Genomic DNA, 26,119 nt, shown 5'->3' with positions numbered 1-26,119 from the left:
CCTCCCCGCGTCCTTCCCCTTTCATTGTCTCGTCAGACACCACACCTGTTCCCGTGGGACAGAGCGCGGAACCTTCGCGGAGATACTGGGCAGGATGATGAGAGCTCCATCCCCAGTTCTGTCCCCCACCATCACTGTCACTGATCCTTTAGGTCGGCCTTGTCAGGGGACAGTGGCTCCGGCATGCATCCATCAGTGTGTGGACTGTCCCCGGGTCCATCCTTCGCTGGCCTGGGGTGCCTGACTTCAGTGTCAGGACCTAGTGTTGGGGAGCGTCTCACGTGTCAGGTGCGTGTCCAGGACATGAATCAAGGGAGGAAGGATAAGACCTCGTGGATCCCTGTTTCCAGTGTGGGGCACCTCTGCATGCCAGGAGCCTTGCAGCCAGGCTGTGTGGGCTGTGAGGTGGGTGGGTCGGTCAGGGCAAGGGTCCCCAGAGAGAGTGGCTTCTGAATTGAGCCTTGACGGGAGCCCAGGAGGAACTGGCCAGAGCATGGGGGTGGGGGCAAGCTGTCACGTCACAGCAGCAGTAAGAGCCCTCATGTCCTGTGCATTCATCCTGGGCCACGCGTCTATCTGTTTACTGAATGTGTACAACAGCCCCATGATGTTCGGGCAGTTACTGAGGAGGTCGGGTATGGAGGGTGAAACCACTCAAACACACGGTGACAATCAACCCCAGGCAGCCCCAGAGCTTGAGACACCGACCCAAGTTTCAGCAACAAGGATGGACTGGTTGGGGGGGACGTCACGGGAGCTGCGATGGGGCAGAGATGATTCGGCTCAGTTGCTGGCACGGCAGTGACCAGTAGATGGGGTCACGTCACCACTCATTCAGAAAGAGCGTCTGTCTCCCTGAACGAGCCACTTCCCGGGTAGCACACCAGCAATCTGTGGGTGGTAGTGATGGACCGTCCCCAACTAAGTGACAGCAGGAGGGGCACTGGCAGACCCGCTTGCAGGAAGTCATCTGTGTGGGGAAAGTTCCATTTTCTGCTGACAAGAGATACTGTCTTTGTTTTTTAACTGGAGTCTTTAGTCTGTTTACGTTTAATGGGATAACACGTTTGCCTTTCATTGAATGCTCCCGCCACCTCTGCTGCTGTGTGTTTTCTGTTTATCCTGGTTAGTTTTCCTCTCCTTTCTTGCCTTTAAAAGTGAATACTTTTATTATTTTATGTCCCACTCTATTAGTTTCATAGATGGAAACATCTTTGCTGTTCTTCAGGTTATCGTAAAATTAGAACACACATGTGTCTTTTCAAAAAAAAAAAACAAACAAACAAACAAACCCAGCATTCCTAAAAAAGGAAACCCAGTCTTTGAAATGATCACAGGTTTGGACGGGCACTTCATAAAGATGTCCACATGGCCCATCACCCAGGTTATTAGTAACCAGGGAAATATGACTATAAACCACAAGCACAGTAAACCCTCACCAGAATGGCCCAAATCATTGTCATTTCTGTCTATAAAAGTCCTTTGGATTTGTCTTCTAGTTCACTAATTCCTTCTTCATTTAGGTCTAGTCTGTCAGGTTCGGGATTCTCGGTTCCAGAACCCTCACTGGCTCCGTGTCGCAGCCCCCTCCACAGTGAAACGCTCAATCTTGTCTTCTGTTTCTTGGGATTCTTGGCAGTCCACCCCCGCCTTCCACGGCTCCGTTTCCATCCTGGGGAGATGAAGCCACCATGGTCAGCCCCTGGGAATGTAAGGAAAACCTGGCAGCCAGAACCAGAGTGATTATTTAGGTAGCAGAGACCCCAGACTCCCTCTTGCCCTCTGCTAAGAAACACGCTGGAGAAGCTGCAGTAGAATTGTGTCATGTGTCTCTGGTGCCGAGTATTTTTGCCTCCGGTCCTCATAACCCTCCAGTGCCATCCCACTGACGAGGAGTGCGGCTCACTGAGAGGGACAGACGTGCTAGCTTCCTGAGTTTGCAAGAGCCTGTTAGGGTCATCGTTGTGTATGTGCCCTGAGGGCTGCGTGTGTCTCCGTCTTTGTCCATCTCCGTGTCCCCAGAAGAGTGCGTGCTGGGCCGTAGCTGATGGGTGAGTGCTCGCTGAGGGAACGAGGGAAGGAAGGAGTGAAACTTGAAACCAGTTCTTCCCCGGGTGCGCTGACTTCTCATTCCCACGGTGACTCACCCCACAGGAACCTCAGCTGACGAGTCCTTCTGGGCGCTTTTATGAGGGTGGGAGGGGCACAACCAGCGCTTTCATGGAGACACCGATTCCCTTGGCGGGAAGGGGCGGAGGCTCGGCATCACTCACGAGCTCCTGGTAATGCGACGCTGCTGGTCACAGGGCTGCGTCCGGAGGAGTGTGGGGTTAGATCATCGGTGACAAGGACATCCGGAGTTGGGGAGGACGCATATGGGATGTGTCACCCAGAGGAGATGATGGCGTGGGTGGGAGGGAGCCCACCCTGCGGGGCCCGAGGGCAAGGCCTTTCCATGGTCGTGGCCCATTGAGTCCTGCCCCGAGACTGAGTGTTTTTAAGATTTTATTTATTTATTTAAAAGAGAGAGAGGGAGAAGCAGGCTTCCCGCTGAGCAGGGAGCCTGACGTGCGACTTGACCCCAGGACCCTGGGATCGTGACCTGAGCCCAAGGCAGAGGCTTCACCGACTGAGCCCTCCCTGGCCGCCCGAGACCGGGTGTTTTAATACAGCTTCATTGCGATAAAACGCATCTCCCGTGCAGCTCCCCTGTTGACAGGTACCATTCCAGAGCTGTCAGCACGCGCACAGCGCTGTCCATCACCTCGACGGTCAGTCTGAGCGTGTTCTCATCACCCCGGGAGGAAGCCCATCCCCGTTCGTGGTCACCGCCGTCCCCTCCCGCAGCCCCTGCAGCCAGGACTCGGCCTCGGGCTGCACTTCCTGTAAATGGGACCACACACTCCCAGCCTCCTGCGACCAGCTCATTTGTCCTGACGTGACGCTACCAAGGCCCCTCTGTGTCGTCGCCAGGGCCGGGTGTCGCTCCTCTCCGCAGCAGCGCCACGGCCGTCAGCGCGAGGGACTTCTCGGTCGTTTCCGTACTTTGGCTGGCAGGAGTAATGCCGCCACACTCGTTTGTGTGCGTGTCGTGTGGACGCACGTTTCCATTTCTCTCTGGTGCACAGACGTCCGGGGGCGTGACTGCTGGGTGGCACCTCCCAGGGAAAGCCAGACACGGTGGCTGCCTGCATTCGCCCCGTCGGCACGGCTTGCTGAGGACGCGGTCCCTGCCCCGGTGAGCCGTCGTGGGAGCCCTTATCGGAGGCCGGTCGTCCAGACCTGGGAGAACGAAGAGGGTCTGATTCTAAACTCGAGGTAAGGGTAGATGCCGCCCTGGTCTTGCTGTCATGCAGCCCCAGGCACCGGTGGGGGCCACGGGGGGCTGTGTGGACGCCGGGAGCCTGGCTCACCCCCCAGAGGATGCGCTGCTGCAGGGGGCAGCCCAGAGTGGAGGCTGGAGGGGCCTTTGCTCCTGCAGCCACTCGTTGCTAGGCCACCCCGACCCGGCCCGCACACCGCCAACCTGGGCACCAGGGATGGAAAGAGTGACTCCGTGTCTTCGCAGAGGGGGACGGTGGTCTCAGGTGAGGGTAGGGATTTGGAACAAAATGTCCTTAGTAACAAAGAGTTGGGGAAAACATAGCCCCAACAGCATTTCCAGGACGACGGCTTCACCCCAGCGTCTCGCTGGGCCCCCCTGCCCAGAGCTGCTGCAGGAGGCATGTCGTCCCTGTACAGGGCTGGCCCACCCTCTAGGCTTCTCAGCTCCGTGGGCTGGGGGCTGAAGTGAGGACCTCCCCCCGCCCCACGGGCTTTCCCAGCAGTTCCTGGAAAGCCTGCTGTCCCCACTCCTTCCACCAGAAGGTTCTGCGCTTGCCGTGGGATTCCACAGAGTGCCCCAGACTGGGGTGGGGAGCTCCCGTGCCCGAGTTCCGTCATGCCCTCTCACACGGCGACGTGGTGCATCTGTCTCGGGAGGACCCCAACTCAGCTGTGTCTCACGCTCCAGGAATCTAGTGCGCGCCACGTCTGACCTCCTGTGTGAAATCCCAGGGCAGACCTCACACGGTGTCCCGGTCAGAGTTTTCCTCTGTGGCAGTGACGGCTCACGGGGCCGCTGAGACTTCCGACTCCCCTGCCACTCCCACCAGGAGCGGGTCCTGTGCCCTCGGGGGCAGGCCGCACCCATCTCTCGGCCCATTAGGGGCCTCCTCAGGCCTCAGAGTCCCCTGTCGGCTACACCGTGCAGACGCCCTTGGGGACCGAAAAAGCCACAGCAGGTGGGTGCTGCCAGCAGAGGCTGATTTGGTCCAACGTGGAGCCAGAGAGGGGGTGCCTGGTCCCCCTCTGCGTAGCCGTCCTGCACCGGAGCCTCCGGCCTGTGCTCGTGCCAGCTTGCCTCTCTTGACACAGCACCCGCTCCGGCTCCCGCAGCGCCTCCCGGACCCCCGCCATCGCGTGTGGCTCTGCGTCGGCACAAGGACAAGGGCTGACTGTCCTGGTCACTGCGGGGAGCTGGCAGCCATGTGGGCCCCTGGGACCTCGTCTCTCCCGCTTGTTCTGGCCCCTCCCACGACAGCAGGCATCTTCCTAGCAGCCCCCTCCCCCGCTCTTCCTAGCACCCCCCTCCCCCGCTCTTCCTAGCAGCCCCCTCCCTCGCTCTTCCTAGCAGCCCCCTCCCCCGCTCTTCCTAGCAGCCCCCTCCCCCGCTCTTCCTAGCACCCCCCTCCCCCACTCTTCCTAGCACCCCCTCCCCCACTCTTCCTAGCAGCCCCCTCCCCCGCTCTTCCTAGCAGCCCCCTCCCCCACTCTTCCTAGCAGCCCCCTCCCCCGCTCTTCCTAGCAGCCCCCTCCCTCGCTCTTCCTAGCAGCCCCCTCCCCCGCTCTTCCTAGCAGCCCCCTCCCCCACTCTTCCTAGCAGCCCCCTCCCCCACTCTTCCTCGCATCCCCCTCCCCCGCTCTTCCTAGCAGCCCCCTCCCCCGCTCGGAGGGGCGTCTGGCTCCTTCTTCCTCCAGTTTCATACACAAGACGTCCACTGTCTCTCCCCCAGCCCAGCTCCATCCCTGAGATCTGGTCCTGCCACGAGGCCCCTTGGTCTGTCCCCCCCGTCCCCTGCAGGTGCCGTGCCTCCCTCCTGCCCTGCACTGTTGGGAGGAGGGCCCCAGAGCCGACAGGCCGGTCCTTGGTCCCCTGTCTCAGACAGCGTGGGCTGGACCCGAAGCGGAGGACGCTGTGCGGAGGCTGTGCCGAGGGCCTCCCCCTTTCCAGGGCCGTGCGGGGCTAGAATTTACCCCTCTGGCCTCGGTGCCCTCGAGACCACGGGCACGGTCAGCGGTCAGCATGCCTGCGCGCGCCCAGCAGTGCCCGGCCCACTGGGGCAGCCTCGGGCTGGCCACCCTCATCGTCCTGGTGCATGGAAGGGGCATGGGCTGTCACTGCTGTCCTGGGAGTTCCTGGGGGACAGATGTGCTTATCCATCTGGTGTCCTCCTCTCCGGCGCCGAGGGGAACGGCTCTCGCACAAGGAGGGGCCGCAGGGATGGATGTGGCGTCGCCGCAGGGGTGGGGGAGGGGCTGGGGAAGAGCAGCTCCTCCCCGCAGGAGTCTCCCGTCCCGCTCGGCTTCTGGAAACGGAAACAACCGAGCCTCGTTATCAACTTTTCATTTTCCTTCGAAACGGAGCTGCGTGTCCTCGAAACCTCTAAATATTTATCTTAACATTCTTCCTATAATTTAAAATTATTTGCCATATTCTCAGGGACGTTCCGCGTCTCCTGTTGTGCAAGAGCTCTCTTGTCATGCGGCCGGTGGGCTCCGTCCCTCCTCACGGGCACGGGCTGTTGTCCCAGGATGCCAGGACGTCCCCCGTCCGCCGCACCGGCTCCGTGGCAAACCGCACAGAGAAGCAGCCGCCTCTGGTCTCAGCTGGCACCTGCTGGACCGCTGGGGAAGGCGGTGGGAGGGCAGGAAGGGTCCTGCCCCACTGCGGTCTGGGTGACCTTGGGTGACGGTCAGCTTCTTCAGGTGTGCCCTGGTGGTGTTTCCCACGTGGGGTGTGGACGGTTCCCTGTGCTCAGCATCCGTCTGCCTTGAGTCCCACAGAAGGGACTTGGGTTCCCTTCTTTCTGGCACTGCGGTTGTGACTGGGAGCGAGACTGGGTCAGCCGTGAAGGGGCTTTCTTTGCCCTTGGTCATCCGCCTTTTAAACAAAGGCCCGGCGTCGGGCCCGGGCTGGTGGGAGGGAGGACTGGCTAGAACGTAGTGATGTTAAAGATCGATTTGTTGTTAAGGCGTGGAGCCCGCTGTCCTGTCAGCCTCCGGTTCCCAGACACTGTGCCGTCCCCGCGAGGACGGGGGACGCACTCGCGTGCCACGTGGGGCCCAGGCGTGTCGCGGGGAAAAGGCAGACTCCCGACCTCGCCACCTCCGCTGCCCGCTCACGGGCGGCCCACAGCGCGGGCAGCTTCTCAGCGCGGCAGCCGGCTCACACACAGCCTCGGTCCGAGGCGTCCGCGGTTTTGAAGTCACCGGTCACAAAGTACAGCCCTGAAGAAGGTTGAGGATAGTTTATAAAAAAATCAAACTAAAACATAACGGAAAAGGTGTTAGAGCCAAATACGCTTGGAAAGCCAAGTTTGCGACTGCGTGTCAAAAATAATTATTCTGGTTGGTCTGTTTTTTTAAACGTCCAGATAATCAGTACAAAGGATTTTGTTGAGTTTTGTTTTACTACACACGGTACTTGATCTTCCGTGATTTATGTGGATAATAGACTTTAAGTAGTACGGTTACATCCAGCAACGAAGAAAATTAAACTGTCAGACAAGAGTTAGATTTTCATAAAGTCTACATTTTAAAAACTCTTCTAAGCACCCGCTTTCACTCTCAGCAGGGTCCTGGTTTGCTCGATAAGTTACAGTCTCCCTGAACTGTGCTCAGTATTTACTTCATCCAGCTGTTCTGCCAAATATTGTAGCTTTATAAACCGGGCATACAGCAAGGGTATAGTCATGTAGGGCTCTTTAGAGCTGCGTGGATGGGTGGCTGTATGGACGGACGGATGTATTTGTGGATGGACGGATGATGGGTGGTTGGTGCCTGGACAGACAGGTGGACGGGTGGGTGGGTGACGGACAGCGGGTGGATGACGATGGTCGGTGGACGGACGCGTAAATCAGCGGGCGGGTGGCTGGATGAGTGGGCAGATGTACGGAGGGCTGTGGATTAAACTGAGCCATTAATATAAGAGCGTCGTGAATGCTTTGGGAGTGAGCTTTCTTCCTGACCCTGAAGCACGTTCTCCTGGTTTATTACAACACAATCTCCCTGTTGGCCAGGTCACTTTACACTGTCTCATGACTCTGTTCCTCATCATCCGTCAGTGGGTGAGAAACCAGGACCGCGTTGGTGTAAACCTTCCAAACCCTTGCTGGGGAAAAGCTAGATCTGGGGTTTCTAGAGAGTGGTCTGCAGAATCTTTTTTGGTTTGAGAACGCATTTGCCCGTGGGTGGCCAGGGCTGACCAGGGACCCTTTCAGTGAGGCAGGGTCGTGTTCTACACCGACTGTGGTTTCCAGGTGGCTGACAGATGGGGTCCATTGTACCTGTGGTCCTGAGGGAGGTAGAACCAGCCTGGAGCGGGACCACGGCCACCCGCTTAAACGCTGCCCTGAAGAACTCTCCCAAGAGGCCGCCCATCGCCTCTCTGTAGCGACCCAACTCTGCCTGCTCCAGCCTCTTCCAGCCCTTGGCTCACACCGCCCCTCGGGGACCATGGCTTGTCTCGCTCACCCTGGTCCCGCCCGGCCCCTCCCTGGTGATCCCCAGTGTTCAGGGAACGTAACTGAATGAGGGCGTTGCCGCCGCCGTCTGCTCCCCGTCTCCTGCTGGCCCTTCAGTGAGGTGCTTACTCGGGACCCCAACGTTAGACGCTGCAGAAAGTGGGGACATCGAGCTGTCACCGAGCCGGATCTCAGTCGATTCCTAGCATGCGGAGGGGACAGGGCTGCTGAGAACCAGGCGGGCTGCCGCGTACCGGGGTGTCCCAGCGCCCTGTGTGCATGAGCTCTGGTCCCCGCGCGGCTCTGCAGTGGGCATGTCGCTGCTGCCGTTGTTGGTCGGGGGGACGAGGCACAGAGTGGAGAGGGTGCCGCCCGCCTGTCCCGGCTGCTCAGGGTCCAGGACGGACGGGCGGGGCCCACCGCCTGCCTGTGCTCTCTTTCCCAGCATTTTACTGTCAAAAAGTCCAAACCCACAGGAACGTGAAGATAATCTTACAGCGAACACCGCTGCCCCCTCTGATTCGGCCGTGAACGTAATCTACGCTCACACTGTCAGATGTCTGTCCGCCTCTCATCCCTCTGTCCGTCCGTGAATCTTTTTTTTTTGGGGGGGGGAGGGGTACACATTTCCAAAAGCATTTACAGATACATGAGCTCACATCTCACCAACCGGACTTCAATATTTATGTTTTCAGGTAAAATTCCCACCCCATGAAATGCACACAGCTCAGGTGAACCATTTGCTGAGGTTTAAGAAAGACAAACACCCGTGAGCCCACCCTGTCAGGACGTGGAACTTTCCCTCGGCCCCGACAGTGCCCCCATCCCTCGAGGCAATCACCATCTTGATATTTTTATCAAAGGCTGGTTTCGCCTGTTCCTGATTCCTGTCAATCAGCATCGGCGTTTTTAACCACCTGGGTGGGGGCTTGTCAAGGGCTAGCGTTGGGGCAGTCACAGGTCTTCGCTTTCTCGGTGGACGAGCCAGGGCTCTCCGGCGAAATGGACCCGGTAGGGAGTCTGTCTTGCATATCGATCTGCTGTCTGTCTGTCTGTCATCTCTCCGTGTTTCTATCTACCGTCTCTTTCTTGCTGTCTGCCTAATTTGTGCCTCTTTCTTTTTATCATCTATCAATATGTGTCTGTCCACCTCCCTGCGGAGAGAGACCCATTTTTATTTGAAGGACCGTGGAGCTGGCACGTCTGAGACCCACCGGGCAGGTCAACAGGCTGGGAACTCCGGCAAGATGTCCATTACCGTCACGAGGCAGAATTGTGTCTAATCTGGGAAGACTCTGTTCTTGCTCCTAAGGACGTCCACCGGTTGGATGAGGCGCCCCCAGCTTGGGAAGAATGCCCCCCCCCCGGCTCAGAGCCGGCCGACCGCGTGCTCACCACATCTGCCCAGTACCCGCCCAGGAACACCGACCCTGGTGTCGGCCCCCACAGCTGGGCACCGCAGCCTCTCCAGGCCCATGCCCACGACTGACCTTGGCTGGGGGAAGGCCGCGTTCTGCGGGGGCAGGCCGGGCACCCTGGCCAGGACCTCGGCGGCCGTCAGGGGGAGCCCGCGCCAGCCGGGCCGCGGACAGGACCGCGGTTGTGTGATCCTCCGCATCTCTCCGCGCCGCTCTCCGCGGAGACGCGCTCCTCCCCACAGATGATCTGATTGTGTTTTAACGAGAATAATATTTGCTTCGAGGAAGGATGAACAGCCAGCCGTGTTTTCATTTCAGCCAGATGTCTTCAGCGATTCGCCCCGTCCCAGGACGAGGGATCGGGCAGACCCGTGGTGCGGTCCGGGTGCGCAGGTCCCTCTCCCTCACCCCGCCTCACCCGCCGCCCGTGATTGTCAGGCCCGTGGGTGTCTCCCGGGACGTGTGCAGAGGATTCATTTACACTTCGCCCATCAAAGCGCAGTTTTGTAAGAGCTAATTGGCACCTGGGGAGCCTTTCCCATCCTTTTTCCTGCCACCCCTGTTGTTTGAGCCAAGTGTTACCAGAACCTCCACTTCAAAAGCCTGAAGTCTGGTCTGAAACTCAGAGGCTCTGGCGTTTGAGTGGGCACCGATCGTGGCCAAGCGTTCGCTGCTGGTTTTCGGCTGAGCAGAGCTGCAGCTGGGAAAAATGAGACTCTGGGCGTGGTGGTGAACTGTTTCCTCCCCTTGCGTTTTTCAGGCCGACGCCACACTCTGAGCAGGAGTCTGGGGCCGCACCGCTGGGACAGGTAGGACGCGGTCACTTGCTCCTTGGGGGGTCTGGACATGTCTTTTTTTGACAGATCGTTTTCTTTTGCCGAAGAAATCCGGGACGTAGAGGAGTCCTTTGGTCTGTGTCTTTTCCCCGGAGCGCACTTTGATCTCTGATGCGTTCACGTGGCCACTGTTCGTGAACACCTGCTACGGGACAAGCTCTGTAGAAGGGCTGGGCGTCCGTGGTGACAGGCACGTGCCTGTCCTCCTGGAGAGACCGGCGGGGTCGGGGGCACGTGCATGGCAGTGGGAGCCTCTGGCCAGCAGGGGAGGACCCCAGTGGGTCCGAAGCCTGAGAGAGATGCGTGGAGGGTGGGCGCAGAGCTCCGTCCTGCGGAAGGAGGGACTGGACGGGCAGAGGGCGCGCACGGTGTTGGCCCGTCTGCGGCACGGGCTGGGCTTGGTCCAGTTTCGTAGCTGTGGGACGTGATCTCGGCTATAACCCGCCTTCCCCATGCACACGATGGTGCGACCGTCCCAGCACACGTACAGAAACCCCCTCCTGCCCTCCGCAGTCCGTCCCTTCCCAAGCCCCGCTAGGCCCTGCCACCCCTCACTGCCCTGTGCGGCCCCCCAATGGCCCCCGCAGCCCCCATCTGATTTCTGTCGCCAGAGCCTAGAGCTGCCTTTTCCGGAACATCAGGAAGGGGCCCTCTGTGCGTGTGTCCCCCCCAACGCCGTGATGTGTCTGACGGTCGCTGGGGGTCGGGGTGGTCTGCTCCCCCTCGTTGCCAGCGGTGCTCCCCGAGGCAGACATGCTGCACCCGCTCATCCGCTCCCGGCTGGAGGTCGTGATCTGCATGGTGGGGCACGGAGCTCCTGGGACCTTCTGCCGGCGGGACGTCTGTCCTCTGTCCCCAGCTCCTGTGTCGCGGATGTGGGGGCCGCACGTCCAGCGGCTGCAGCAGGAGGCGATCCTGCCCGGGCCGTGGGAGCTCCGGCAGCCCACGGGCTCCCATCATGCGGGGTCCCTGCCCGTGACTCTAGGCCACCCCGGGCCGTGAGCTCTGGTCCCTCCTGGGCTTGCGTCGGCTTCCCGTGTGGCTCATCACAGAGCGTCTTCCGTGGGCACTGCTGGGGGTGCTCAGGGGTATTTGTTACTCGCGCGTGGGGGGACGCTGGGCTGGACCTGGGCGTCTGAGTCTGGGTCTCAGCTGCCGACGTGCCGTGTCTCCCTCTGCCTCGTGTCCTGCGGCCGTTCACGGGGAGGCTAGGAAGGTCACGGTTGGCAGAGCACTGGACCGTCGCCTGTTCCGAAGCCCCGGGGAGCCGTGCCAGAGTCTCGCGGCCACTCTCCCGCGCTCCATTCCTGCTGCTGGACGCAGGAATCCCCCCGTCCTCCCCCACCCCGTCACGATGAGGTCCCAGATGGCAGGGCTGTGAGGACTCCAGCTGCGGAAAGGGACAGTCAGCAGCTCCCCGCACACGCTCCTCTGTTTGGTTTGCTGAGGGGAGGGAGGAAAGTGGACACACAGGGGCCCCTTCTTTCTGGAAATCTGCTCAGCATCCCGGCCTCCAGCGCGGGGCCCCACCCCTGCCCCCGCCTGCCCCCGCCTGCCCCTCCTCGCGCGGGCCTGGGCACTGCCGGCCAGCCCGCGTTTCCACTGGCTGGGGCCAAGAGCCTTGGAGCATCCTGGACAGCCCCCGTCCCCGGCCCCGTGCCCGCATTCCTCCCTTGAGCAGGTCCGGTGGCGCCGTTTTCAGGATGGAGCCAAAATCTTGTCACCACCTCCAGCACACCCACGTGGGCCCCTCTTCTCTCACCTGGCCTATGGCCGTGGCTCGCTCATACCTGCCCCTCCCCCACCCCGGCCCATGCTCTGCTGTCCAGAGGATGAGTGGCCAGAGAGGGCCTGTGTCCCTTGTCCCCAACCCCCATCCCCACCCTTCCCACCTGCAACCCTTCTGCCCAGACCTGCCCCCCCGCCCCCGCTGGCTCTGTTCAAAAGCCTCCTGCTCACACACCTGCTGTCCCCCCCGCCACCTGCTTGATTTCTTCCTGGCACACATCCCCAGCTCATGGGCTGTGCACATCTTTCCTGGTTACGGTCTGCCCTGCCTCTCAGATACCAGCCCTGTGCCGCGCCGCGTTCCCTGGGCTTGTGCCCGGCTAGTCCAGGCAGCCAACCCTTGACACGTGGGGGGCCTACATGCCTACTGGGCAAGCAGACCAGGACTGACCTTGGGAATCGGCCAGGAGTTGGTAACGGCCAAGACCTGTACGACCCCTACGAAGAAGCTCGGGGTCAGAGGTAGGTGACTTTTCTGAAATCCCCGGGGACTCCGGACGTGGCCCCTGGAGGTCACGTTCATCCAATCATGGCAGGGTTTACCCCGGTTGTTCTTGAGCGGAGGGTGCGTGCTGTGACCTGCTGGGGTGGGGAAGAAAATAGCGAGACCGGACGCGTGGCCGTGGGGGCGTCTCCCAGCGGGCGACCGGACGCGTGGCCGTGGGGGCGTCTCCCAGCGGGCGACCGGACGCGTGGCCGTGGGGGCGTCTCCCAGCGAGTGACCGGACGCGTGGCCGTGGGGGCGTCTCCCAGCGGGCTCCTCGGGAAGGAGGCACGGAGCCAGCGCCTCGTTCGAGAAGTTCTGAATGTTGGCATCTCGGTCCTTACTCCTGGGCTCCTGCCAGCTGCGGGTGAGGAAGGGTGTAAGCCTGACCGCAGACTCCAGCCGGGACTGGGAGAGGCGGGGGCAGGTCTTGGAGCAGACAGCTGGCCCTTCCCTTGTCTTGTGCTTTGGGTCCCCCAAGCAGAACAACCGCTTGCCCACTCGAGGCTGGGAGAAGGGTCATCCTGGCTGATCGGAGTCGGGGAGGACTTAGCGGGCTGGTTTTCCACCCGACTCCGTGCTCCCCCATCTGGGGACTCCTGGGCCCTTCACCCCCTATAATACTAGAAGGTCCTCTCTCCGAGGACCCCCCCATATGCACCGAAGATGCAGGCTCGTCCGCATTGCTCTGGGTCACAGGGACCCTCCGCCGTCTCCCCCTGTGCCGCCACCTTTCATCTGAGGGCACCCACCTCCTCTCTCTGTCGGTCCTGATGGCTTGGCTTCTTCCGTTCCTTTGTGCTCACTTTGGTTGGGCCCAGGGGAAGAGGAAACGGCAGGCAGTCAGTCAGCCCAGCTGAACCAGGAGCTGTAGCCTCTTCTCCAAAATTTCCAATTTTATCTAAGGGACTCTCAGTTGGATACTATTATAATGTCAATACCTCTTGAAGGATTGCTGGTCTCTCCTTTTAATGAAGAAAGAGGAAGCCACAGGAGAGCGAGCGTGTCTGGCTAGAATTTACTCATAGTATATTGCTTTCCCTGTATTTTATTTTCATGGATTCCCTGATTATTTTTTTTAAGCAAATGATTCTGATTTTCCATCGGTAGACATGACATAAATGTTTTTTCAAGACCATCTTAGGTATTTCAGAAATGAGTTGGTTTTAAGGAAAAGTGTTCCAGGAGTAATGAGGCGGGCGTCATGGAGATTCAGTGACCTGTCGTGAGAGGGGCACGTGAGCATGTGGGGTTGGGAAGCCCTCCGGCAGTGGGAGACAGCCTGGCCGGCTGCTGAGGGAACCCGGACTCCAGCCCTGGCATTGCCCGCCAGGGTGCTGGGCCCACCTGTCCCCTGTTACGATCACTTTGCCAATTCAGAATGACGTTGCTGTGAACCACTAACGTGGGGACGTGTGGGGGTATGTGGAGCGTGTTCTGGAGATCGTGGTCTGTGCGGCCCCGTGACAAGCTGTGCACCCCCCACCCGGCACGCCCAGCAGCCCCCGAGGCAGGAGGAGACCTGCTGTTACTTCTTCTGGGCTCACGATGTCGGCTTCAGACACGATGTCTGATAGTAACACCAGTATCCCTAACCCCTGTCACCAAGCACAGTAGCTCCGTCATCTCTAATCTACATTGCCCTCGAGCGTCGGCCTATGGAATGCGTCCATTGTCTCTGGTTAAATAGGGAAGTTGCACAGAGTTTATAAATCGGTATGTGAGGGCCACCGCTGTCCTGCCCGTTATCCTCGATGGTGTCCTTTATGTCATTCGATGAAGCCATATTCTTATCAGATTCTTAGGGCTTTTTGTAAACTGTAGCAATAAAAAATATCAGCTTGACCCGAGACCAAAAAACTCATCTGAAAATTGTACTGGTCTGGGGACATCTGATTCTGGCCAGTCTGGAGTGACCATATCAGCAGGAGCTGGGGGCAGAGTGCCGGGGACTCTGCAGGGTTGTACCCAGGGCGAGCGCATGTGTGTGAAGGAGCTGCCCACAGGAGGAGCCGGCAGGGTGGCCCTGGGAGCTCCTATGGGGCTGGATTAGTCTGCAGTACAGCAGGGGCAGGGAGGGGCCTTGGAATACACTGGCATGTGGGGTCCCGGGAGAGCCCTCTCTGAATCATGGCGGCAAATCCCCTGGCACCAACGTCTGCTCCCACCCAGCAAGACTCGAGAGCAAGCGTCAGGAGGCTCTGACTACTTCTGAGTAGCTCAGCAGCACCCCCGCGTGGACCCCAGCACCGTTTAAAGGAGCACAGAGAAAGCCAGAAAGCGGCAGTGCACACGCACAATGTCTGGCATTCAGTCCAAAATAACCAGGCACAGGAAAAAGCAGAAAAGTCAAGACCCATAGTCAGGGAGGACACAGCTTAGCAGGAGACCCAGAAGAGGCTGAGGCGATGGAACTAACAGACAAGGGTGCTCGGGTGCTGTCGGAAATGTGCTCCACGCGTCCAGGAAGGGAGAGGAACGCACAGTAAAAGGGAAGGAAAATATGAAAACAGTCAGAAATGGAACCTGGAGAGATGAAAGCTTGATATTCGCAACCACGACCGGCTGGACGGGATTCACTGTGGGATTACGGATCTGCGCATCTGAAGCTATGAAAATGATTCGAGTCCAACCGGAGAGAAAAAAGACAGAAGAACAGAAAAACAGAAGCCCGGTGCCCTGTGGGCTGACAGCCAGGCCTCCAGACCACGCGTAACTGCCATTCTGGAAAGACGAGAGACTGGGGCACGGGCAGAGGATGTTCTGAAAAAATCATGACCAAAAGTTTTCTGAATTTGCTGGAAACCGCAAACCCACAGACACAATGAACAAAGTGACCCCGTGTAGAGCGAACACGAGGACGTCGCACGAAGCACGTTAGGACACGTTGCTGGGACAGGCAGGTCTCAGGAGCCACCGGGGGGACCACGGGCCGTGGACAGAGCAGGGCTGCGAGGGACAGCCGACTCCAGCCAGAACCGTCCTCCCGGGAAGCGATGGGGAGGGTCTGTCATCTGCTCAAAGGGGGGGAACCGTCAGCGGGGATTTCCCGACCCCATGAAGATAAAATGACGAAGGTTCAGACAGACAAAACCTGGTAGGATTCCTTGTCCGCGGTCCCTCCGGCAGCAGACCGGCTCCGGGCGGGAATTTAGATCCACACGGAGCCATGGAGAGCGCCAAGGGGATGGCTCCGGTACGTGGAAAACACACGTTTCTCATTTTTGTGTCTCTCGAAGTGATAATTCACTGTTCAAGGCAACAAAACAAAACAAAACAAAACAATGCTTTTGGGCGTTTATACTCTAGCGAGGTAAGATCTCTGATGACAGCACAGGGGACGGGGGTGCACAGGATGTTGTCGCCCTCACGCCGTGTGCGACGGTGTAACGTGAGGGGGAGGCCGGCGTGATGAGTCACACTCGTCAACTGTGGCCTGCAGAGCATCCCGTAAAAATAACACATGAAGGAGCTGATAAGCTCTCCCCAGGACGGGGGTCAAGGAGAATCCGTCCAACAAGTCCCTCAAGGAGTCCAAGGAAGCCGTGATGCTGGGAGGAAGAAGACAAGGAACAGACAGACAGACAGAAACACAGGGGAGGGGTTCACACCCGCCCATACTAGTAAGGACATCGGCGTAGACCGTCTAAACCTCCAGGCTGAGAGCGACGGCCGGACAGGACGATGGGGGAGCCCGGAGCACAGCCTGCAGGACGGGCGGCGTCTCAGGAAGGCCGCGCCGGTGGGACGTGGGTGGCCGGGAAACATCCCCCTCTCGTGAATCATTGTGAGGCTGGCGGGGCCACATTGGCCCGAGGTGGGTTTCATGTCAAAGTGTTTTTCCCGGGATAAGGAAGTCGGTTCTCAGGATGGGGGTCAGTTTGTCTACGAGACGCAAATGCTCCGTGTGTCCTTACGAACGGCTCCAGACGTGCCCGGCCCTCGCCGCCTGTCCGTGGCGGCTCAGCCAGTGCAGCGGACCATGGCCGTGTGGTGCAGCTCCTGAGGTGGCGGGGAGTCGGCTTGGGCCGTGGTGCGGCCGGAGAAGTACATCTGGTGACACGAATGTGGACACGGCGTGGCCAGTGCTGCCGCCCAGAGGAAGGCGTCCCCCTCTTCCTGGGAAGCCTCAGCCGGCGTTAGGGAGTCCTGGCCGAGGCGGGTGGGCGCCAGCCCCGGGATCCTCTGCCTTCCGTAGGCCCAGCTGATGAGGGCCCGACTCGCGTCTGGAAGCCCCTCCGAGCGGCAGCTGCCCAGGGTTTGGCGGCAGCCCCAGGACGTCCCCTCGGCAGCCCCCTCCCCGCCGCGGTAGAGCAAGTAGACCGGAGACCAGCGACGACCCAGAAGACTCGAGAAACGTCGTCGACGGTCCGAACCCAGCCGGCGTCCACAGAACATTCCAGCACCCGTCAGGAGGCACATGGAACCTTCATCCAGACGCACCGTGCTCTAGGCCGTGAAACAGTTCCCCGTACACTGAAGATGAAAACCACACGAAGTATGTTTCCCGACTCCAAGGGGGTTCATCTCACAGAGGTCAGGAGGTTTCCCCGAGACCAGGAGTTGGGATCGGAGCGCGGGCTGTGCTCCCCATTAAAGCTGCACCCGCTTCCCGGGCCCCCGCTGTCTGCCCGACTCCGGGGCAGCGAGCAGGTCTGTGCCGGAGGGCTGGGACACGTCGGACACCTTGCACCACTTGTGACTTGTAAAGTGCTTCTGGGCTGCAGGGACGCGTGTCGGGCTCAGCCCGTGAACATCGTCTGAGGGCCCACAAGCTGTGCCCGGGGCCTCTTGTCTTTGGAGATGCCTGCGTGCATGGCCGCCGCTCGCATCTCTCGAAGGACCCGAGGCGTCGCCGGCAGAGTGCGATGGATCGGACCCAGCGCACGGAGGGAGCCGGCTGGGGACCCCGTTTCCTCCCGTCGGGGTTGGAGGTGCCCCCAGGGCCCCCCCAGCAGAAGGTGGGGCGTGGAGGCTGCGGCCCCTGAGCCGGCGCGGAAAGGACACACGACCCCCGTCCCGCGGAGGAGCAGAGCGGGTCCTGCTCCGAGAGGTCTCGGCCTCAGCGCTCAGCACCAGAGGGATTCGTCCCGCCGGCGTCTTCCCCTGCCCGCTGGGCCCGTGTCCCTCGGCGGCGTCTCGGCCGGTGTGGCGGGTGGTCCTGCGACCCGTCAGGCCGAAGCAGCCCCGTCGCCCATCGAGACTCCAGGGACGGGCACAGTATCCCGCGTATTCGGTGCTTTTGTAGCAAGTTAGTTTGGGTAAAGTGCGGTTTTGAGAAAAGGCCATTAAATCCAGACCAGATGTTACATGAAACGCACATGTGACCCACAGACGACCAGCTGACGGCCGCTCGCGCCGCCCCGAGAGCCTCGGCGGGCCAGGGGTCCCCACCTCGTGTGCGGCTCTGGCGCCCGGGCCGCAGGGCTCTCCCAAGGCAGGAGGGACCCCTGAGCTCAGGAGAGGCTCCCGGACGCTGCTCTGGTGACTGGCAGGTGATGATGCTTTATTGGAGCAGAAACGTTTCCGGAGGAACTTACCCCTTCGCTCACCGACGGCCGGCGGAGCCCCGGGGAGGGGGAGCGGGGAGGGGGCAACGCTGGACTCGTTTGCAAACGACTCACACCGCGGGCCCCGCTCCCGGCACGGAAACGAAGCTCTGGGTTCGTCAGCACAGATTAAAACACTCTTTACAGAGGGGCGGAGGGGCCCAGTGCTTGGGAACTTGTGGGGTTTCCTGCGTGCCCCCCCCGTTCTCCCCCCCAACCCCGCTCCCCTCTGGCAAGCCCACGTGTTCTTCCTGCCACGTGAATCTGCTGGAACCAGGGTGCCAGTTCTGTGGGGAGCCACGTGCTCTCCGGTTACTGCGAGCGGGGAAGGGTGTCAGCTCCCGTCCTGGTGGCCACGGCCCTAGGGCCCCGCGTGGGGACTGGAGGCCTTTCTCGCCCCATGAAGTGAAGCGGCCACACCCGGCCCTCACTGTGTGAGCTGCCCCTGGGGCCTCGTAATGGAAGTTTCGCTCTGAGGGACAACGTGGCCGCAGTCCGTGTGCGCGCCCCTCTCGGGAAGGCAGCAGTGGAGGCCGCTGGAGACCCCGTCCGCCAGCCGCACAGCGGACCTCACGGCAGCTCACAGGACAGCCCGGCCCGCATCAACAGAATACACGTTCTCACGAGGGACACGCAACAGTCCGCAACACAGACCGTACTCCGGGCCACAAAACAGATCTCAACACATTCTGTGGCCCATGTTACGTGGCCACCACTCTAGGATTAGAAGTGAGAGGGACACTCCACAGCCTCTGGGGGAGCCCCTCGCAGGGGAACGTGATGGGAGGCAGGCCAGCCTTGTCACACGTCCCAGGCGCAGGGACAAGGGAAGGCCGGGGACGGCCGGGGTAGGAGAAGCTGCCGGGCCTGATGCGTGGCGATTGGCCCCCAGAGTGTGGATGGCCGGGAAGCGTGGCCTTGGGCTCGCCAGTGTCTTCTTGGAGCCCTCACTGATGGAGGGGGCAGGTCAGCACGTAGGTCCCCGGCCCTGGGGCAGATGGGTGCTACCTGGGTCCGTGCTACCCAGCAGAGGGGACGCCACGTGGTGCCTGGGCTGCCGCCGAGTCGCAGGCTCGGCTCCGTGGGATGGAAGGCCGCTCCCCGTCCCGGGTACCGCGGCTGCTTTGGCAGCTCTGCGGCCTCACGTGTCCCTGCCCCCACGTCTCCCAGGGGCAGGGTGCCGTGGACTGCTTTGCAACCATGCCGCCGCCTGCCTGCTGCTGGAAAGCTCTGCGGAAAGTGGGGGAAACCGTCGTCTCTCTGCCGTGGCCCCAAACACGCAGCCACGGAGAAAGCTATTTTAGCAAGAGACTGGAAAGAAAAAGGCCATTTTTCTTGGCCATGGGGTCTCCGTTTCCTCTGCTTCTGGCGCTGGGTCTGTTTTCTCTCCCCTTGCTATGGAGCGGCGGTGGTGCCTGCGCTGCTGGCCCTGGAGCCTCTGTCTCTGGCTGCGGCCACCTCCGAAGCTCACAGGAGGAGAGCCCTGCCACCTGGGGACCGCTACTCTGTCAGGAATGTGCTGGGAGGTGCCGGGCCCCTGGAGACCTCAGAGGTGCAGATCCCTGCGCTTGTCAATTCAGCCTGTGCTGTGGATGGTTTACTCAAGAGACACTGCCTCCTGCTGGCCCGGGCTCTGGCCAGCCTTGGACTGGACTTGTGTTGGTGCACATGTGCACACATGGCACATACACGCATGTGCACACAGATGCATGTGCATACAGATGCACGCATACGGGTACATGTACACACAGGTGCACACACATGCAGGTACATGTGCTCACAGACGCACACACGCGGTACATGTGCTCACAGACGCACACACGCAGGTACATGTGCTCACAGACGCACACACGCAGGTACATGTGCTCACAGACGCACACACGCGGTACATGTGCTCACAGACGCACACATACACAGATGCATTCAGGAACTTGCATACAAACGTACTCTCACAATCACACGTAAAAACACTCGCACCGTGTCTCACACACGTGCACACACACGCGCACATACCAGCCTGGGGAAACACCCGCGACCGGGATGAGACCTGACCCACCGACGGTGCGCGGTGCCGTTTTCGTTACTGGGTACTCGATACTGTATTCTAGACTCCAGGGGTGCCCGAGCGGGCTGGGGGCTGGCCCTGCGACCTTCCTTTTGGGATGAGCTCCCAACCCCAGGTCTCCACGTTCAAGGGTGTCTTGATCCGGCGGGACACTGGCTTTCTCAGAGGGTCCTGACGGGGTCCTGCGGATGTCTCTGAAGTTGGCCTTTTCCCCTCTCCTCACAAGTCGGCTAGCACCGGGAGGACCTCCACTTCGCCAGAAGCCTCTCAAAACAAGGTGTTCCTGCACTGCCGGTTGGGGGCAGCGGCTGAGGATCTGGGCCGGCTCCCGCGGTGGGCTCCCACCCTGTGGTGGGTTTGGGGGAAGGTGAGCCAGGCTCCAGCACGTGCTGGAGCGTTGATTTTGGCGGCGGCTCCTGACGAAGCTTTCAGCTGGGGCCTGCTGGTCGCCCTTTCTCCTGGAGACCGGCTGGGGTGCAGAGTCAGAAGACGGCTCGGAGACACAAGTGCCAGCCATGGCTCCCCCGCCCCAAAGGTGGCAGGGGTCCCACTTCCCCTCGCAGAAGGTAGCCCAGCCGGGTGGCACGCGCAGCTGCTGGAATGTGCCAGCCAGGGCCCGAGAGACGCCTCTGCTTGAGCCTCTTTGTGTTGGAAAAATGTATGCAAAGTAAAATAAACACAGGCCTCCCTGGGAGGGCTCTGGCCCCAGGCTCTGGTTGGGCTGGGGGACGCGTCCAGCCAGAGGACTCTTGGGAAGCAGCCCGTCATAGAGACGGGATGAATCCCAGAGCCACTGCCGCAAGACAGATGGTCTCAGGGCACTAGTCCGGACAGAGCCCCTGCGGCAAGGCAGGGTAGGGGCGTAGGGGGAAGGGAGTCCATCCTGGGGAAGGTGGGGTGGGGGAGGTGCCCCGGTCAGAGGCAGGAGCCGCGGGTGTCTGGCCTGCCGCTCCGTGCGTGAGATCGCCGGGGTCCGGGTCTCCTGGCTGGTGAGCCCTGAGCACAAGGAGGGGTTGCGGACCCCTACGTGGGCTCGCGCTCTGAGCCTCCTGGGTCCTGTTCGGGTCCCTGGAAACCCCGCAGCACCCTCCATGCCCATGGCCTTGGGAGACCCCGAGCCTGGGCAGAGGCACATGCGTTCTATTCATAGCCACGTTCTGCCCGATACCCATGCAGATCGCGTCACCTGCAGGAAGGCGGGCCCCGTCTGCTCAGAGCCACGCCGCTGGAGCTGGAGCTGGAGCGAGGCGGGCTTGCGCCCAGGCAGATGGCGAGGCGTGGCGCGCCGCCCTCCGCTGGGGGGCTCTCTGTGGAAGTGCATGGCCCACCCGGGACCCGACCACGCTGCCCCCCAGAGTTTATTTGGGGGTTCTTGGACGTGGAGACGTCTCCATAAACTGAATCTCAGAAATGCCGAGAGAACCCAAATGTGGTTTATAGGAACAGCCTGAAGTAGTCCCACTTAATGCCAGATAGATGGCTGCGTTTCCTCGCATCTGTGAAATCAGAACCAGACAGCCGCTGGCCTGAGATACCCGGCCTCGTGCTCTGTCTCTCCCAGGCTGACACGAGAGGCCTCAACTTTTTCAGTTTCTCTGTGTGTTTATCTTGGAGGGTCTCGAGTCCCATGATGGCTCCTTCTCCTCCTCCTCCCGCGCCCCTGCCTGGCCCTTTCTCGCCAGCGGGGTCTCGGGGAGGGGCCTGGCAGACCGGTGGCGGGGAGGGGGGCCCTGGGACGCCCCCTTGCTGAACCCGCTGCAGGAATCACGGCTTCTGCCGTGTGCGCCGGCCTCGCTCCCACCGGCCTCTGGCTCCCAGGCCTCCCGGGCCTCCTTCCATGACCCCAGCCTGCTTGGGAATCGGTCTGGCCCTTAGCTGATTCACGGTCCCTGCTTCCAAGCAAACCCTGCTGTCGACACCGCCCTGAGCGCATCCCCTTCCTGCCCTGGGGGCTCCCGCCCATGTCCCAGTGCCCGGCCCCGTGTCACCCCTGCTGGGACACCTCCCCCATCCCCCAGAACTCCCTGTCACTTGGTACCTCCCGTCACTGCTGTCTGTCTGGCGTACACCCGGATGTCAGCTGTTGTCCCGGGGGCGGGGGGACGGGCTGGACCGCTGTATTGAGAACGGTTCTGAGGCTCCGACTGACTGAGCAGGACGGTCCGTTCTTGTTTAATGATGTCGTCCTGTGCGAGGGAGGCAGAAGTGACCACTCCTGGACCACGGTCTAGACCAGGCGATGCTCAGGCTTGCTAGAGCGTCGGGATCCGCGGGAGGGTTCGCGACACCCAGATCCGCCGGCCCCTCTCCCCGAGCTCCTGCTTCAGGAGACCTGGGTGGGGCCCCGGAACGTCCATCCAGCAAGCCCCCGAGGTCGTCGGCACACCTGGGCCGCAGCCCCGCAGCCTCGGCGCGCCCCGGGACCGTGCCTGAAAGGCAGACCCTCACCCTGCTCAGCCCTGCTGCAGGAGAGTCTGCTCTCAGACGCCCCCCGGGGCTCCCAGGAGGCACCGACGTGGACCCAAGCTCCCTGGGGCAGGGGTCCTCCTGCTGATCCCGTGACGTGGGGCACCAGCAGCTTCTGCACGTGGGACACGCTGCACGCGCGCTTGGGAATGGACGCCCCAGGGGCCAAGTGTTGCCCCGCCTGTCCCATGTGAAGAGGAAGACCTTCCTTCCCCAGCCCTGTGCGCACAGTGTCCCCGCCGAGGGGAAGATGCTTGTTGTAAACAGCAGGCGGGCCCTGCATGCGTGGTTGTCCCTTTTCGACCTTCTGGAGGCTCGAGGAGAAACATGCGCTGACCTTTGCTGGGCCCTCCGGAGCCCCGCTCTGCCGCTGTCACCGCTGAGGACAGCACAGACCTGACAGCGCTTCCCAAGCCAGAGCCCGAGAGAAGAGCCAGAAAGACTCGCTCGGCCGAGCCGGGGTGCAGCGGCCCGGGTCGCAGTGCTGGTTCGCTCCTGCCGGGTCTCAGGGGCGCCACCCGGGCCCCTTCTCGGGGGGATGTTGGGGATCGTGGGCGTGTGGCCCACACGGCTCCGGAGCCCATCTCTGGAAACGCTGGGTATGCGCGTCTACGCACCATGCATTTATTGTGCTCCTGCTGTATGCGGGGCACTGGGCTGGGCTCGGGGGACATGCTCTCCCAGAAGGGACGGTTCCCTGTGCCCCCTGTCGCGATGGGAAGAGCCACAGAAATATGACACAAGCAAGCCTTGACACGTGGTCTCCAGTCGGCGCCCACCCCACTGTCGCCCCTACTCTGCAGCCTGTCTCCCCGCTCCGATCCCGTGTGCGGCGAAGTAGGCACTCGCGTGGCGGTGGGCCTTGGAGCGGTGCGTGGGCCAAATGACCATAGCTGATCCGGTGTCGCGCCACAGCCTTCCCGGTTCGGGGCCTGTATTTTTCTGTGTGTCCCGAGACATTCTGAACATCACAGACTCACGGCAGGCCGGTTCCAGGTCCCACTGACGTTTTACGGAGAAGAAAAGAGGAGCCTGCACGCAGCTGCCTGGTCGCGGCCCAACCAGGCCCAGTGCCCTCCGCTGCCCTCCCGGCCCCTGTGCCGTAGGCTCGGTGCCAGGCCTCACTCTCGAACCACACCAAGGGAGAGGTGACACGTCTGTGACGTTAACAGAGCCGGGAAGGCCGGAGGGGCGGGAGGCAGAGTCGGAGCCGGGGCGAGACCACGCACGACTCTGTAATGCGCTTCGGAGATGAGCCGTTGGCCTGAGGGCAATAGGGAGCCGTTGAGGACCCTGGGCTGGGAGCCGCACAAGCCGAGCCCTGGGTGAGGACCATGTCTGCGGGATTTGGTGGGAGTGAGCTGCAGGCTGAGGTTAGGTGGGCAGGACCCCAGGAGGCACCGGGGGAGGCTCCTTCCTGCCTCTTCCTGCCGGAGGCATCCCCCGGCGGGTGGCCGCATCGCCCCAGTGTCTGCTTCCATCCGAGGACGCTCGTGGTCATGTCAGGGCCCGCCCCGCCCTCAGGGTGATCTCTCGTGGACAGCCCTACAGGGGGTTCTCTGGGGCTGTTGCTCAGCCCACTCGTGTCACCAGGGATTGGTGGCCGTGTGCGGGCTTCCGGTCGGTTGGGAAGTGGTATCCCTGCTCTCTGACCTCACCGGGGCCTGCCACTGGGAAGCACATCCGTGCCCGGGACCTCTGACCCTCCCAACAGCCTGTAAGGGGTCCGGCTGCCACAATCCTGCCCAGACAGAGGCGGGACGGGCTCCTTGGAGCATGCCAGTCACCCCCCTCTGCTCAGCCAGAGGTGTGCCCACCCTGTAGTGTTCTGGTGAGTGGCCTGGGGGCAGAGTGAGGACAGGGCTTGGCGGCTGGGCAGCGGGGAAGGGCACGAGCCCTTGAGTGGGGAGGTTTGCAGAGAGTGTCACCCCTACAGCCTTTGGGCCTCGAGCACGGACGGCCATGCCGGCCTGGACAGCTGCTCTGAGCTCACAGGGTACGTCGGATGCCATGCTTCCCGCTCCCCTTCCTTCTCAAGAGGACCCTGGCCTCAGGGCAGTAGCTCAGAGTCTGGAAGGTTCCAGTCCAAGCCCCAGAGGACATGAACTGCTTGCTCTGAGTCCCCCGCCGTGCCCTAGGACCTCACGTCGTGGGCCCGACTTGGGTTGCTGCCCCCGGACCGGTCCCTGAGCCCCGGCGATAGGTGTCCTCATGGGCTGGGCCCCGTGGCTGTTCTTGGAGCTGGTCTGAAGCGTCCAGCCACAGGACCTGGGGAGGGGCAGACGGGGAGACCACAGAGACGCTGTCACCGTGGTTGGGGCCTGGGGGTGCCCGGTAGGGCCCGCCGCATGTACGCGTCCTGAGCAGCATGTACGCGTCTGCTGGAAGGTCAGCTCTGTGCCCTGGCAGTGCCCTCTCTGAGAGCCCCAGTATCTGAGGCTCGGGGCACCACGTCAGGTGTGTCCCACACGAAGTGAACACGTGCGATCACGCTGCTTTCTCGGGACGCCAGGGGCGCTGGGAACGCTAGAGGGAGGGGCTCCGTGGTCAGCACCTCCCAGCCGCCCCGTGCCCTGGGCGTGGGAGCCCCAAAGCCCGCCGCGGAAGGGGGAAGGAGAGAGTGTTGTGGAGCCCATGAAGCCCCCGCCGGACGCCTCATTTATTCCTCAACGACCCAGGGAAGAGTGCACGGTCGTCCCGTGCACTGTGAGGAGACCAGGCTCTCAGAGGACACTCACCCAAGCAGAGCCCAGCCCCGAGACCAGGTGCACGCTTGGGCCCTCTTGGGGTTTGGTTTTTGTTTTATTTTATTTTATTTTATTTGTTTACGTGAGAGACGGAGGAAGAGGGAGTGTCCAGGCGGGGGAGGGGCACAGGGCAAAGCAGAGCCCCCGCCGCGGGGCGCGGAACCCGACGCTGTGAGCCAAGGGACAAAGGCAGAGGTGTAACTGCCGGGAGCCCCCGGGTGCCCCTCAGGTGCCTCTCTCCAGGGGAGACCTTCCCGGGCCCTCCAGGCGTGCCGGGTCGGAATCATCCCTTTCTGACGGCCTCCTGGGTGCCGTCCCGTCCAGCAAAGGGAGCCCAGCAGGATCGGAGAGCCCCGCGGCTCTCGGGTGTCCCGGAATAGGGCTTGGCGGGACCTCGCGCCGATGCTGGGTTCAAGGGCGTCCTCCGGGCGAGCAGGATCTGAAGATGTGTGCGGGGGGAGGGGGCGTCGTGCGCGGGAGAGAGCCTCGCCCCTGCACGGAGCCGGGCCCAGGGCCCCTCCCGCTCAGCTCCCACCTGCCCCGCTTTGCTGCGGTGACCCCAGCTCCCTGAACAGGAGAACGGGACCAGCAGGACCCCAGACAGCGACCCCTGCCGCGGGCCCCACAGCGGGCCGGCCAAGGGCTGGGCATCAGATCTACGTCTTCGGCCCGGAAACCCTTTGCCATCTCCTAGGGCGGCTGCAGGGCTTCTCCACGAACCGGGCGTGCCGAGCCGTGGTCTGTGGTGTGAGAACCTCTCGGCTTCGCGTGGCTCCTTACCCAGCGGTTTCCTTTTCTCCCTGTAGCGAACGCCCGGTGAACCCAGGCCGGCGCCCCCGGCGGCAATCCCAGCCCCAGAAGGCGGTGAAGGCCATGACGGCCCACAGCCCCAGGAGGGTGGCATCACGGCCTCCCCTCTGCCTGGGATGCCCTGCAGGGGTAGGAAGCCTGGGTGTGTGGCTCCGTGTCTCACCCAGGGCGC

General features: G+C 61.7%; 1 long non-coding RNA gene across 1 annotated transcript in view; it reads left to right on the top strand.

The window, feature by feature from the left end:
• Window positions 1–2,840: 2,840 nt before the first annotated feature.
• Window positions 2,841–26,119, top strand: part of LOC309853512 — a 108,323-nt gene continuing 85,044 nt past the window's right edge. The window contains exon 1 of the long non-coding RNA XR_014305771.1: window positions 2,841–3,318. This is a non-coding gene — a long non-coding RNA (uncharacterized lncRNA). The remainder of the gene's footprint in view (window positions 3,319–26,119) is intronic.

This window comes from Mustela nivalis, assembly GCF_964662115.1.
Source record: "Mustela nivalis genome assembly, chromosome: 18".
In the NCBI taxonomy this organism is placed as follows: Eukaryota; Metazoa; Chordata; class Mammalia; order Carnivora; family Mustelidae; genus Mustela; species Mustela nivalis.
This window is presented reverse-complemented; position numbering and strand designations above follow the sequence as displayed.